General features: G+C 45.6%; 1 protein-coding gene across 1 annotated transcript in view; it reads left to right on the top strand.

Annotated features, from left to right (window-relative positions):
- The window catches only part of ARPC1B (actin related protein 2/3 complex subunit 1B), a 151,197-nt gene extending 150,425 nt beyond the window's left edge, over positions 1 to 772 (top strand). Inside the window, exon 11 of the mRNA XM_068244878.1 lies at positions 617 to 772. The gene's annotated coding sequence lies outside the window, so the exon portion shown is untranslated. The remainder of the gene's footprint in view (positions 1 to 616) is intronic.
- Positions 773 to 15,947: the final 15,175 nt, after the last annotated feature.

Genomic DNA, 15,947 nt, shown 5'->3' with positions numbered 1-15,947 from the left:
CTAGGAGGTACTTTAGTATAATATACTTTGCATGCAAACCATATTGGAAGCTAAAGTACCTCCTAGTTTAATAAATGTTAGCACTTGTCTTGGATGCAGGGCATGCATTTTTCAGTCTGGCAGAGGCGGTGTATGCCTGTGCGATTAACCATTCAATTGCAGCATGTGTTTAGGGATGCGCAGCCTTTCCCCCCCCCCCCCCCCCTTTCCTTAACTTTTTAACTATGTAACTGTCAGGTTAGCTGCTCCCAGCCCCTCCTCCTGAGTTTCCTGTTTGCATGATAAGTAGTAGCAAATTTGCATATGATTTGCATCTGAATTGAATGCGAAGTGTGTAGAAAGTCTATATAGGTGCTACACACTGAGCTGGTGGTCATTTCAGATGCAGCCTTAGTGGTATGCGCTGGCGTTCTCCTCGCAGTATATAAATAGTATATGTAGATCTATAACTGGAATTGGGCTTCAAATGAAACCTGATAGAAATACATAGATGGTCATTGCTGACAATTTATTAAAAAATGCTCAGCTATTATGCTGAACCAGTTTCATCTATACTTTATGGTAACTGACCTGGAATGATCATGCAGCTCAACCACCCTCATTTTATTGGCTACAGGAAAGTGAAATAGTTGATACTGAATCCAGAGACAGAGAGGAGACCAGCATTTCCGGGAGATCAGCAGTGGCAGCCTTCATATTCCTCTGTGTTTCTTTTACAGTGACTCTTTCACATTCTAACACATAATGAAATAAACCCAGACTTTGAAAACAAGAGATGTTCTGTTCTCTCAAAGCAACGTGTGATTGTTGAGATAGAAGGATGTACTGATAACCTGAGTCAGAAAAAACTTTCCACTCTTAACTTCAGCTGAAGTGACACTTATTTGCCCGAGGATTGAGGTGGCTATACACTTAGTGATTATTACTGTTGATATGTGGCCAATGCGATTGAATTTCCTAGAAAATGAAGCCCAACATGAGAGCCCGATCGATAAATCAATAGATTTTTGGTTGAAATCGATTGAATCAGTCTATCATACTGGACAGAAGATATCGATTGGCGAGTCTGTAGCAAAGGCAGATCAACAGCCCATAGCGTTGCAGTGCATCGAACAGTGCAATACTGCAATTAGATAGATTTTTAATGGGTTTCATGCTGCAATCTATTAAAAATCTGTGTATAGCGTGTTGGAGAATTCTATCAGATACATTCCTCTTTGATCAGATTATGATCAGAATCATTTATTTCGCCAAGCATGACTTGGGTTTGGCACAATACATGTAGCTCAAGAAGAAGACATAGATAGACAGCAGAGAACAACAGGAGCAGCAGTTTACATTATACATAACAGTTCCAAAATGTAACATTGAATTGGCCGATCAATTAGTCTTGTGGGCCGGTTGACTGGATGGCTGTGACACAGCCCGAGTCGAAGCTCATTGGGGAAGGGGGGTGCGCTGATGGGAATATGTGGAGGGAATTTAAGAGGCTGACAGCCGAGGGGTAAGAAAGAGTTCCTGTGTCTAGCGGTCCTTGCAAAGATGGCCAAAGCCTCCAGCCCGATGCAAGCAGACTGAAGTAGTAATGGCCTGGGTGTGAGGGTTCGTTGGTGATCCTCAGTGCCCTAGATCATACTCTTTTGTTGTGTAGGAGGGCAAGTGAGGGGAGTGGTCTCCCAATGATCCTCTCAGCCGACCTGATGACTCTGTAGTTTTGTGCGTGACACTGGCGCCAACATCCCAGACCAAGATGAAAGAGCAGAGGATAAATTCATTGTTGGCGGAGTAGAAGCTTGTCAGAATCTCTTGGGCCATGCCGAACTTCCTCAGTTGGCAGAGTAAGTAAAGTGTCTGGTGGGCTTTCTGCTGGGTTGCAATGATGTTGGGCTTCAGATCTGAGAAGGAACTATGTTTTGGACAAATTGACCGGCAAAAAATGGGCGTGGCCATGAGGTGAGTGGGCGTGGCCATGGGTGGGGCCAAATGTACATGAACTTAGCAGCGGTGTAAGCTACAGATAATGGGCCTGCCCATCGAAATATTGGATGGAGCCCCCTGTCCCTTATTTAGATAATTTACAATCAGTATAGGCATAGATCAAAGATGTATACGCACATACATTTTTGATTGGTCAATCACTGACCCCCAATTTTACCACCCCCGTGCAGTAAGTGGGCCAACAGACAATGAATTTTATGAACAGAGCTAAAATTGGCTATTTAAAATTGTATGTGTGTACCAGGCTTTACAGCTAATACTGTACATACTGAAAGTAGCAGGATCAGCATACAATATAGCTGGTTTACAATCAGTAAGGGCACAGAGTAACACCTTACACTGTACACACTGGAGGTAAATCAGCACACAGTGCAGGCACTAGAGAACAGCATATACTGTACATACTGTAGGCAGCAGAATTCAGCACACTGCAGCTAGCGTGCCAAAAATATGAGGATCACGTTGTGCGGCATGCTTATCGCGCTGCACCGAAAAATGGGTGGGCCATGGACCAGAATATAGGTGTGGTAATGGGTGGAGACAAATTTACATGAACCTAGCAATGGTGGGACATTAGATTATGGCAGTGGTGGCGAACCTTTTGGAGGCCGAGTGCCCAAACTGCAACCCAAAAGTCACTTATCTATCGCAAAGTGGCAACAGCAATTTACACTAAATACTGTACAAACGTTTTAACTCATACATGAACATTATGGAAAATCCAAGTTGAAAATAAACTGTGAAGATAAACAATTTCATCCATCCTACTCCTGAAAAATGTATTCAATTTTTAGAACCTCTCAGTTTTATTTTCTGTTTTAAAAAGCTAAAAAAGTAGGTTTAATGCTATTGTCTCATATGATAAGAATTCAGCTTTTCCCATAGTCTCGCAGTTAGCAATCATGTGACCCCCAACAAGACAAATTCAGCAATCATGAGGCCCCCAACAAGACAAATTCAGCAATCATGAGGCCTCCAACAAATCATGAGGCACCCAACAAGACAAATTCAGCAATCATGAGGACCCCAACAAATCATGAGGCCCCCAACAAGTCAAATTCAGCAATCTTGAGGCCCCCAACAAATCATAAGGCTCCCAACAAGACAAATTCAGCAGTCATGAGGCACATAAATAGACAGCATTTCACATAAATAGGCAGAATGCCCCCTTAATATGGTAGCCCCCCAAGTTAGGTAGTGAGTGACAGGGACCCCGATAGTGAGTGACAGGGAGCCTCTTTAGGTAGTGAGTGAGTGCCAGGGAGCCCCTTTAGGTAGTGAGTGAGTGACAGGGAGCCCCTTTAGGTAGTGAGTGAGTGACAGGGAGCCCCTTTAGGTAGTGAGTGAGTGACAGGGAGCCCCTTTAGGGAGTGAGTGAGTGACAGGGAGTCCCATTAGGTAGTGAGTGAGTGACAGGGAACCCCTTCAGGCAGTGAGTGAGTGCCAGGGAGGCCCTTTAGGTAGTGAGTGAGTGACAGGGAGCCCCTTTAGGTAGTGAGTGAGTGACAGGGAGCCCCTTTAGGCAGTGAGTGAGTGACAGGGAGGCCCTTTAGGTAGTGAGTGAGTGACAGGGAGCCCCATTAGGGAGTGAGTGAGTGACAGGGAGCCTCTTTAGGTAGTGAGTGAGTGACAGGGAGGCCCTTTAGGTAGTGAGTGAGTGACAGGGAGCCCCTTTAGGTAGTGAGTGAGTGACAGGGAGCCCCTTTAGGTAGTGAGTGAGTGACAGGTGTTATAAACTGTTCTTATATCACCTTGCTTCGACACCAGTAACTTCTTACAGTTATGTCTCACAGACTGTGAGATCACTTGACTCTCCACACCGCAAACAGGATATAGACTTTCTCAGGCTTCTCCAATGTTTCCGTTATTTATTCAAGTCACAGAAAGACAGATAGATACAGTCATCATATCCTAGCTATGCAAATCTTCATGTTGCATTATAAGCTCATGATTAGACTCCCTACTGAAGTCTATCAGGTACCTTCTTCCTACCTACGTTCCACTAAACTACCTATGTACAGCAAACATTATATCAGATTACATAAAGGAATAACATGCTTAGAGGTCCAAGTCGGCCTTGCGAGCTAGTGCAGAAGGAAGAAGCAGAAGTGAGTTCTCCATCGCTCGCTCCAGATTTAATACCGGCTAGGAAAGAGTTAAATATGACATCATCTTCGCCACCCCCTATATCAGTCTATTGGTGGACCCACTCATGGTGTCATCATACCCGCCTACTCGATTAATAATCGATGAGACATTTGACATACATGCAGGAATGTGAATATTTACAAAACATGACTGATGTTTATTGTTCCAGGCCCAGGTCAGGGAGACCTGCGGCCTTGATCAGAACAGCTTCTTGGTATGTTCTAGTTCTGCTGACAGAACTGCAGATTTTCTCTCTTCAGAGAAAATCCCCTTAAAGGGCAGGTCTGCTCATCAAGCCTTTTTGACTAACTCAGTCCAAATAACTGAGGCCTACTTAAATTATAACAATCCCCCCTAAAACGGCTTGACCCGCAGATCCCAGCGTCTGAACCTCCCAGTACCTGGTTTCTTTCGTTTATGTTTCACTTTTCGATGTTCGTGCTCACACAACTTCTCTGCTCTCGGTGGTTACCCCTGGAAGAGAGAGAGCAAGACCTCTTGGTCTTCCTGTAACCAGGCTCTCTGGGGAAGCCCTACTTCTAAGTCCCTCAATACCACATGCTCAGCATTTGCGTCACTTGCGTATCACTCACAAACTTGCATGACCACAGAAAAGTGAAACTCGTTTGGTTGTTACAAAACGGAGCAGTGCCAGGTGCCTTCTAAAAGAGCGCCTTTATGCAATCAGCTCCTAGGTACTACTAAACCTATACCCGTAACCCTGTATATCCCTTAATTTAAACTATTGGTTCCGGAGATTGTTTATGAGGCACCAATCTCTGGACCAGGTTAATTTATTTTACGTAATTTTAACCCGCAACCTCACCTGGATAATGATGCCTAAAGTTGTCATCCCCATCCAGACGACCAGTGGGTGTAGAAAGAACTTTGGAACTGCAGATGCCCCGTCCGAGTGTCCCTGGAACATCACCGGAACCTTTGTCCACCAGGGCAGACTGGAACTCACCTGCTCATTTTTGTGTTCTACCTCGTTAAGATCACCTGTATCATGGTGAAATCTTACCTCTAACTTAGTGTATGTAATGATCGCTGCTGCAGCAGGTGTTGCTGGAAGCAGTAGTGCTGCAGCTCAGGCAGTTCTGATGTCTTTCCATGCAAGCTGCATAGCTTTGTCTGTCTTTCCCTGCTGTCAGCTTGTGACTGATTATCATTCACCTGTGTGGGAATCTGCATGTCTGCTCCCATTGGATGACCTCAGTATAAAGATCTGCTTCCTGCAGGGTTTCCTTGGGTTTTCATAGCTTCAGCTTAAGCCTGCCTTGCTGTCGCTTTAGCCCCCGATCGTGTTTCTTGTTAAAGATACTTTGCTGGTCTTTGCATCATATATTGGTTCATTGCCAATATATATGCATACCAGCACGTTTATTATTTTCCTTGTATTTGTGTTACGTTGATATATCAGTGTCGCTGATGTATACGTACACGAACTGTTTATATCCTGTGTGCAGTTAGTCAGCTTTCCAGCACGTTTTGGTAGGTTGCGCGTACCGTGACCACCCGTGCTGAGGTAGTTACCCTGCTCCTGGTTCTGTTTGTGGATTGCGTTCATCTCTGCGAAGAGATAACGAATCCTTCTGAATCCTGTTCTGTTACCGTTTGTGGATTGCGTTCATCTCTGCGAAGAGATAGCGAATCCTTCTGAGTCCTGTTCCCTGTGTTACTCCATTCCTAGTCAGCGTTCCTGCTTATGTCATATATCGGTTCATTTCCGATATATACATATGTTAGTCAGACGTTACAAATAGTTTCATTGATAGCTGTAATTGTAATACGCTAGGAAAACATACTTATTGTATATTTATCTGTGTTACGTTCATCTATCTTAATCCTGCTATTTTCTGACTATCCTGTCCTGTCTTTGTGAGGCATGCCATCGCCGCATCGCATTGGCTGCCTCATTCCAGTCTGTCTGGTTTTGGACGCTTGCTGTCGCTAAGTGCCGCTAGCTAGCAAGCGTTCATTCTGTCTACCTGTCCTGATCTCCTCAGTTCTGGTTTATGCGCTCAGCGCTACTTTGCGCTGAGACGTTATAACGAAAGCATTGTTTGTGGCTGTCAGATCTGCACCGGCTCTGTGCGCCACAATCTCCTATTGGAGTCAGTCCTCCCCTCCACTATACTAGGGATAGCCTGTTTCCTTGTGCTAGTGTGTGTACCTCCTCCACGCCAGCTCATGCGTTGCATGCTGACTGTGGAGAATACACCACCAAGCCTAACATTATGAAAACCCCCTTACCAATCCCCATTGTGGGGGGGACTCCCAGAAAGTATGACACTGTTAATTATGGTTCCTGTTCCTTTAAGAAATTTGAAGAACTTAGCTCTGAAACAGAAAATGAGTTTTTCTCTGAATGTGCCAGGTTCCTGACCAATCCTGATCTCCAAGCGACTCCTGTTTCAACCTGGGCACTCCAACTAAGTTATATTTTGTTTAAAGGGGAATTATTCCAGTGGGCATTTGATGTTCTCAATCATTCCGATTTGAAAGATAGACCGCTGGAATTTCTAGCGTTTGTGATCCATAACTGGTTGCGCATAGATCCATTGCCTTTTCCTCTTAATGAACTCCTGGCAGCAGGCCAATCAGCTGCTCCTTCAATTGCTTGCAAGAATGAGCAGCAAGCAGAAAGTGTTACTGATAATTTTCCTGCAGCTTTGAATAAATCACCAAAAACCGCAAGGTCAAAGGCAAAACGCAAACGTTCTAAGAAACGTGTCCAATCTGCAGAATCGTTATCCTTAGCGACTGAGACCTATAATGAGATTCTGCCATTAACAGATAATGAAATGCAATTGTCTTTCAGGGGAGTTAAATGGACTTATGAAACTACTAATGAACTTTCCTCCCTGGCTAGGGAAAATAAAGATTTTTGTTTAAAAGAATTATCTGAGTATGATTATGATGAGATATTACAGAGTATTGAACAAATCAACTTATTTGTGAACCAAGGGAAGTTTGCATACACTACAGTTCAACACTTGCTACAGGTATTGGAGATTCTTAAGAATAAGGAATCTGCCAATCACCTGCTAATTAACCCTATACATGTGCCTGCCACAATCATATCTGCAGACTGTGATCAGCCTAAATGTTTCGCTGTTAAGTATGCATGGGATCCTCCATTCGAGAGGGGAGAGATGGAAGCCCTGGTCTGTGAATGGAAGAATGATTCAAGTTCATTTTGTCAATTTTACAGTGCAAAAAGTGAAATGGTATTGAACGCATGCATTAAGTCAGCCTATAACCTAATAGAGGCTGGTGTGTGTAGGTATGACTGTGTGGCTCCTTTGATTGATGTGTGGGAACTGATTTTGGATGATTTTTATGTGACTCCGAATTCGCAAATTTGGCGTTCTGACCCGCCTGCTTCAGCACCTTTGGCTGATTCAGCAGGTGATTCGGAGCTCTTTTTGTGTGAAATTGAAGTTCCTGCAATTCCACCCTGTACCATGGATAACTCAGTGTTACTTCCCAGTAAAACAGAAGCCACTGATACATTCTTAACCTTGCCCTGCGCAAATTTCTCAGCAGAGAATCCAGAGGTCCTGCTGACTTCCGAGTCCAGCCTAGCCAGTACTCATGACTCTTTGTTTAGTGAAACAGACACCAGAAAAATCTTGCCTGTCTCTGCAAACACTTCTGCAGAAATTACCTGTGTTAATAAAGTTCAACTCCTGTCTGATCCAGCAGATGCCAATAGATGCACTACATCAGTTTCCGAGTCCCAGCAAATGAATGGTGATTCAGATGTGCAAACATTGTGTCTTGATCTTCCTGTTTCTACACCTCGCTCTAGTTTCGTGAATAGCTCAGAGCATCTGCTATGTGAACCTGAAATCGCAGAATTATTACCTTGTTCAGAAAATTTTCCAATAAATTTGCCCTGTACCATGAATTGTGCAGTAGATCTCTCCAATGAAACTCAGGTCACAGAATCATTATGCTGTCCAGCAGGTGCTTCCATGGTTTTGCCCTGCAATATGGACTGTTCAGTGATCCTGTCCAGTGAAGCTGTGGTCGCAGAGTCTTATGCTTCACCCAGTACTTTGGATACTTTAAACCCTCTAGCAGAGGAGGCTGAAGCACTGCTTACCTCAGTTGGTGTTGCAGTAATATTCACTTGTCTAGCAGCTGTTTTGGAATTACAGTCTGCTCTAATAAAACTTGATGAATTTCTGCCCAGCAAAGCAGAAGCCATTGAAATATTGTCCTCGTCAGCAAGTGTGTCAGATACCTTGCCCTGTACACAGTCTGATTTAACCAATGTTGTTGAGTCCCTCTCCAGTGTTGTAACAGCCAAGGAACTCCAGCCCTGTCCTCTGAATGTTTCAGAAGTCTTGCCCTGTAACATGGATAATTCTGATTCTCTGGTCAAAATAATAGAAATCTCAGAATTTCAGTCCGGTCTGATGAGTGTTCCTGAAACCCAGCCCTGTATCCTGAAAGATTCTGGTTCTCTGGCCGCTGTGGCAGAGGTTCCAGAGTCCCCTTCCTGTCCAGGGAATTCCTCAGTTTTGCCTAGTCCAGTGGGGGCTGCTGCAATACTGACTTGTTCTGCAGCGCCTCATGAGCTCCAATCCAGTGTATTAAATGAGTCTCTGTCCAGTCCAGAGGTAGTTGTGGAGTCCCTATCTGGTTCAGTGCATACATCAGAAGATTTGTCCTGTCTTGTTAGTGCCCCTGAATCTGATTTGTTACTGACTTTGCTGGAATCAGCGACATCTAAGTCTGATCCAGCATTCTCGTGTAAAAGTCCAGTAGTTGCGAAGTTTAGTCATGATGATTTTTTTTTGGCCAGTCCTGGTTTTGGTCCTGTCTTGGCTGACCCTGAGGCTCACAGTTCCTTGACATGCCCAGAGGTTTCTCTTGTGCCGGTGTGCCCAGATGTTCTTTGTGTGCCAGAATGCCCAAGTGTGTCTAAGGTGTTAGCGTGCTCTGATGCTTCCTTAGTGGGAACACGTTCTGATATTGCCAGTCTGCCTGCATGCCCAGAGATGGTTCTGGTCCCTGAAAGCCCTGATATTGATGTTTGTCCTTGTGGCCCTGACTCGGGAATTGCCCTAGGTTCCATAGGGGTTCTTGATGGTTCTCCATGTGAGCCTAAGGGGCATTCTGACCTATGGGGATCTCTTTGGAGCTTCAAGGTGTTCTGGGAGGTCTCTGAGAAAACTTGTCCTGGTGCCTTGGACTGGTTCAACAGTGGGTTTTGTGTTGGTAAAGACAGTACCGGTGGGCATTGCAAAGGCTTTGGCGTTTCTGAACGGTTCCTGGAAGGCGGTGGGTATCGCTCAGGGAGTTTCGGAGGGCTTTCTTCTGGAAATCATGGTTCTGATGGGTGTCACACTGGGGCTTGTAGTACTGATGGGCATGGTTCTGTAGGTTCTGGTTCTGATGGGTCCAGTCTTGTGGGGACTGATTCTGGAATTCGGTCTTGCCGGGCTGTCCCGGTCATCATGAATTATCAGTCAGACTGTTTTGTTGGGAATTTCAGTTTTGAAAAGCGTCTGGAATCCGCTTTTAAGGGCGGGGGTACTGTAATCATCGCTGCTGCAGCAGGTGTTGCTGGAAGCAGTAGTGCTGCAGCTCAGGCAGTTCTGATGTCTTTCCATGCAAGCTGCATAGCTTTGTCTGTCTTTCCCTGCTGTCAGCTTGTGACTGATTATCATTCACCTGTGTGGGAATCTGCATGTCTGCTCCCATTGGATGACCTCAGTATAAAGATCTGCTTCCTGCAGGGTTTCCTTGGGTTTTCATAGCTTCAGCTTAAGCCTGCCTTGCTGTCGCTTTAGCCCCCGATCGTGTTTCTTGTTAAAGATACTTTGCTGGTCTTTGCATCATATATTGGTTCATTGCCAATATATATGCATACCAGCACGTTTATTATTTTCCTTGTATTTGTGTTACGTTGATATATCAGTGTCGCTGATGTATACGTACACGAACTGTTTATATCCTGTGTGCAGTTAGTCAGCTTTCCAGCACGTTTTGGTAGGTTGCGCGTACCGTGACCACCCGTGCTGAGGTAGTTACCCTGCTCCTGGTTCTGTTTGTGGATTGCGTTCATCTCTGCGAAGAGATAACGAATCCTTCTGAATCCTGTTCTGTTACCGTTTGTGGATTGCGTTCATCTCTGCGAAGAGATAGCAAATCCTTCTGAGTCCTGTTCCCTGTGTTACTCCATTCCTAGTCAGCGTTCCTGCTTATGTCATATATCGGTTCATTTCCGATATATACATATGTTAGTCAGACGTTACAAATAGTTTCATTGATAGCTGTAATTGTAATACGCTAGGAAAACATACTTATTGTATATTTATCTGTGTTACGTTCATCTATCTTAATCCTGCTATTTTCTGACTATCCTGTCCTGTCTTTGTGAGGCATGCCATCGCCGCATCGCATTGGCTGCCTCATTCCAGTCTGTCTGGTTTTGGACGCTTGCTGTCGCTAAGTGCCGCTAGCTAGCAAGCGTTCATTCTGTCTACCTGTCCTGATCTCCTCAGTTCTGGTTTATGCGCTCAGCGCTACTTTGCGCTGAGACGTTATAACGAAAGCATTGTTTGTGGCTGTCAGATCTGCACCGGCTCTGTGCGCCACAATCTCCTATTGGAGTCAGTCCTCCCCTCCACTATACTAGGGATAGCCTGTTTCCTTGTGCTAGTGTGTGTACCTCCTCCACGCCAGCTCATGCGTTGCATGCTGACTGTGGAGAATACACCACCAAGCCTAACAGTGTACTGTTTGTTTAACCTTTGTAACAAAATGTGGTCGTCTTGGATCAAACCCTGTTCCCCTTCGTCCCATGTTGTGTTCTCTTTCAGGACGGGAACTACTCGTGAAACTTTGACCTTTAGAGTTCTCTTAACAATTTGAGAAACAACGTCATCCAGCCTGGATGACAGGATCCATATGGGATCTCCACTCACACAATATGTTCCCCTTGGAAAATTCCCCTTATCGGAACAATTATGAGAATATACCTTGAATGTATCATTAGACCTTATGTTAAAAAACCAAACCCTTCCTTCAGCCACCGGAACTATTGGTTTGGCTTCAGGGTGGATCTTTTGAATGGTAGCCTCGCATTCTGCGTTATTGAGCCTGCAGGCTTCTTCACTAAATTTGGCTTGCCCCGGCCAACGCAGATACTTCTGCAAGAATTGCCCACATGAGGACAACTCTACTTGCTTCACCTCCCCGTCTAGCACCAAAAAAGGTTGACCTCTCAGGTCCTGGTGTAAGACACGGGTTGAGGTGGGAACTAAGGAAGTAGCGGTGCCTAAAGGAATGTTGCACCGTTTCCATTTGTTCACCCAAACATCTCGAAGCTGCCATGCAAAAGATCCTTCTCCAGAAAAATTAATATACCTCCCCTTGTCCAATCTCTCGCTGACAAAATATGTCCCCAGCTGTCCTGATTGGACCTCTTCCCCCCTTATGTCCTGAGGCACACTATGTACCTGAGGTCGGGAAGACTGTACTCTCTGCAATCTTTCGATTAAGAGTACCTCATCACTTACCCAACTATCATGAGGATAAGCTGCTGCATATGGACTGTGTAATATCGTCCCCTGTTGTGACCCGTGTGGTGTGAATGGGGTTCCCTGTGTGGGCTTTCCCTCCCCCGGGACCGCTCTCCCCACCCTCTTTGTCACCTGGAAATGTGGCTTGATCTCGATTTTTACTTCTTGTTTCGAGAACCACCCACCCTCGGCTTTCCAGCCTTTACGTGTGTAAAGTTGTTTCAGAGGCACTCTCTGTTGGTAGCTCCAGAGTGTGATGTTGTCCCCTGCGTCTCTCTGGTAAGAGAATTGACGCCTCCTGCTTGTTCCTCTCCAATCTGGAACCATCTCACTCTGCATAACCAAGACAAGGTACCCCTGAATCACACACTCCACCTTTTGCATGTACCCATTATACTGCAATGTACCTTTTAACAAACCTTTGGATCGGTGCATTGATTCTGGGAGTGTGGCATTCAATAGCAGATTTACACTGCCACTAAATTCCCACTGCCCGCACACTTGACCCTTCAGACCTTTCACCCACATTGTGCCATGAAATTTGCTTTCTCCTGGCACAAGTGCTCTTTTCCTCCGTCCCTGCATGGTCCATCTGTGCCAAGCGGAGGGAGGTGTGAAAGGATCAGTACCTTTGTCACCCAACATTAACATGCTTGGGCCTTGCATTCTCATTAACCCCTTATTATACATGAGAATGTCCTCTCTTCGTTCGCCTAGGACGGAATGGCAACCTAGGATCACCATCAGCATGGTACACTTCATTATAAAAGCACCACCCTGGGAAAGAAAAACATTAGCACTTTGCATTATGCTTTGCTCCGACAGTTTTGTTAGTCTCTTTCCGATTTCAGGAATCTCGTGGTTTAGTCTCTTTCCAATTTCAGGAATCTCGTGTTTTAGTCTCTTTCCGATTTCAGGAATCTCGTGTTCCTCCAAGCTTAGATTGGCATCTGGAACCTTTCGCTTATCCGACTGACATCTCCATCTTTGCTGCCAGCACTGCAGCTGTCTCAATTCCATATTGCCAAACACCTGAAATCGAAATACAAACAAATCAATTCTTATTAATGATTTGGGATTCGCCCTGCGGCTTGTACTCTTTACACTTTAAATTGATCAATATATATCGTAATTGATCTCGTTGCTTTATGGTTCTCCTGAACTCTGTTTACTCTTATTGGTAGATTGGAGTTAAACTTCACCCCCCTACCTCAGTACTATCCTCAGTACTTACCTGTTTAAAATATGCTCCCGCGGACTTCACCTATGGAAGCTCGCTTCACCTTTGGAAGCTCTCACCCCATTGCAGCTCACTCCACATCCCCCCTTATCTGTCCATGCGCGGCCGTCGCATGCACAGATTACGGATGCCACACCTGATGCTGCTTTGCAGGTGAGCCTGCAATGCTCTTACTCATTATCGCATTTACTTGTCTAGAACTTCATCGCGATACCAGCTCTGCTAGAAGTTCTGTGTGTTGTACCCTCTGACCAATGTTTGCCGTGCCACCACCTAAACTACCAAAAAAAACTGGCTGCCTCCCTGTAGGAAGGAGCACTTTGCACTTAAACTACACAGGGTGCAGGGCTAAGCATACCAGCGTCACATGCCTGTATGCAGATCCCTGAATGCCCACTTGGTAGGTAGCCACATGGCAAACACTGTACTGATACACTGTCACTCTGTAAACGGCAATTCTATCATCTGTATAATTGCCCCATGAACTGTTGTCAGTCCTTGTTCTTTGTGCTACAATTGATAGGAGCTGGAAAAAACATATTTGACCAATCAGTGGACGAAAAAAAAACGCACACAAAACAGCTCCAGCCCAGCATAGACCTCTCAGTCCAGCTCTGGCCCTGTTCACGACAAAACCGGAAAAAACGTTACTGCTCTGCAGAAGCGGCGACGGAAACCCGAATTGGTCAACTCCCTTTTTTCCAACTCCGGCACCCCCTTTGATGCGCTGTCCCCCTTTCCTTCTATTGGGAACTCATGCTGCACCACCCATTAAGGTGCCTCACTTACAGGAATAATCCCATAAGCAACACAGTACAGACCCATTTCCGATCTGTACTGCTCCGTGTGTCCCTGCACCGAGCTGGGAAACACTTCCTATTCTGGCATTCCTGTCCATGGACTCTGGGAAAAACTCTGGGGAAATACGTTGAAACCCGAGACACACAGTAGCATGTCTCTGTATTTCTCCCCCCCTCCCTTTCAGCTGCTCTGCCCGGAGCCGCGAGCACAGCCTGACGTGACGTGGATCCCCCAGCCCCTCCTCCCCCCTGCCATGACGTGTGGGGGCCATGACTCACGGGGGCGGGCTCTCTCCACTGCCGCCATTTTGAGTCCTGGACTGCCAGCCAAGATGGCTGCTCCCATAGCAGCCTCTCGTTCCTATAGACCTAGGAGAGAAAACAAAACTCACACAAAACATATTTTTTTATTATCGTTACACACAGCATCTATCCACAGTGCACAAAAATCAGCCTCAGCATTCCTTCACGTCTCAGCTGTAATCCGAACTGCAATCAGACATATGGATCCCCAGAGACGTAGGAATCTTTCTCACTCTATCACAGACATAACTAAGAACCGCCCGAGCGAGCTATACGACTCCAAACCACTGTAACTGTTTTAACTGTTAACATCCCAGCTAGAACTTCAACACAATACAGACATTGAAAAAACATGTTAGCAGCAGCACCGACTGGAAATGCGAGAAACGTGCAGAACATCTCACAAACAGAAAGACACTCGCTTTCCTCTTCTCTCCCTCTATCCCCTCTCTCCACAACTCATCTGCAGCTTATCTCAGCCATAACTCAGAACTATTACAGCACTATTACTGAGACGCACAACAGACGAGCTGGCTGAACAACATAACAGATGCAGATATTTACAAGCCTGTTAGCAACTCTGACTGGAAACGCGTGGAGAAAAGACAAACAAAAACCTCACCCATTATCTCAGCTGTCCCTATGCGAACTTCCACAGCTACCCAGAGACAAGGGCTGTCCACCCAGCTCCCCAAGAAAAACTTACTTCTAAGTTTTACAACTGTTCTCTCCTGTCTACTCTGCTACCTATCCCCCCTGTCCAGTGCTAACAGAAGCACCGCTGGCTTATCTCCTGCTGCGGGGGACCCCCCCCCCCTTTTTCCCAGCCTCTGTAGAGACGGGGAGAGAAGAGAAGAGAAAAAAAAAACCCAATCGACTTCTTTCCAGCAAAAACATGCCTGAGACAAATGCAGAGATAACCACTACATAAATATACAACAGCCCGCAGCCACCATGCTGCAATTAACACGGAATATACACATTAACACATTATCCTCCTCTCATACAATAAAGATAATGCAACACAACAACGTAAAACATACTTGCCTGAGCAGAAGACTTTGTAAGCCTGCGAATTCGACCAGCTTTTGGCAACTTTCCACGACACTGAGTGGATCTCTGGAACTACTGAGCGTCAGCTCTGTGTACCCACACTGGCTCAGCGGGTCAATCTCCAGCGGCAGCTGCCAGCCGGCCTCGGAGCTTCCAGACACCTGTGATCCGGTTTAGGCTAGGACTGATGTGCACTGTCAGTCTAAGTTTAACATCCACGAGTGTCGCCGCTGGTTCTCTCGATTTGCAGCTGTGTGCTTGGCTCCCACACACTACTCACACCAGCTTATCAGTCTCAGCGTGATAAGCTTTACAGTCCGTGTCCGTCTATTCCGCTTGTTTTGCTGTGGAATATCTTGAAACCATTTTCCTTCGGCCCCGGCCCCGTCTGCCTGTATAGTTAGGCAGGGAAGGATTTCAGGCACCACTGTTATAAACTGTTCTTATATCACCTTGCTTCGACACCAGTAACTTCTTACAGTTACGTCTCACAGACTGTGAGATCACTTGACTCTCCACACCGCAAACAGGATATAGACTTTCTCAGGCTTCTCCAATGTTTCCGTTATTTATTCAAGTCACAGAAAGACAGATAGATACAGTCATCATATCCTAGCTATGCAAATCTTCATGTTGCATTATAAGCTCATGATTAGACTCCCTACTGAAGTCTATCAGGTACCTTCTTCCTACCTACGTTCCACTAAACTACCTATGTACAGCAAACATTATATCAGATTACATAAAGGAATAACATGCTTAGAGGTCCAAGTCGGCCTTGCGAGCTAGTGCAGAAGGAAGAAGCAGAAGTGAGTTCTCCATCGCTCGCTCCAGATTTAATACCGGCTAGGAAAGAGTTAA

The sequence above is a fragment of the Hyperolius riggenbachi genome, chromosome 7 (assembly GCF_040937935.1).
Source record: "Hyperolius riggenbachi isolate aHypRig1 chromosome 7, aHypRig1.pri, whole genome shotgun sequence".
In the NCBI taxonomy this organism is placed as follows: Eukaryota; Metazoa; Chordata; class Amphibia; order Anura; family Hyperoliidae; genus Hyperolius; species Hyperolius riggenbachi.
This window is presented reverse-complemented; position numbering and strand designations above follow the sequence as displayed.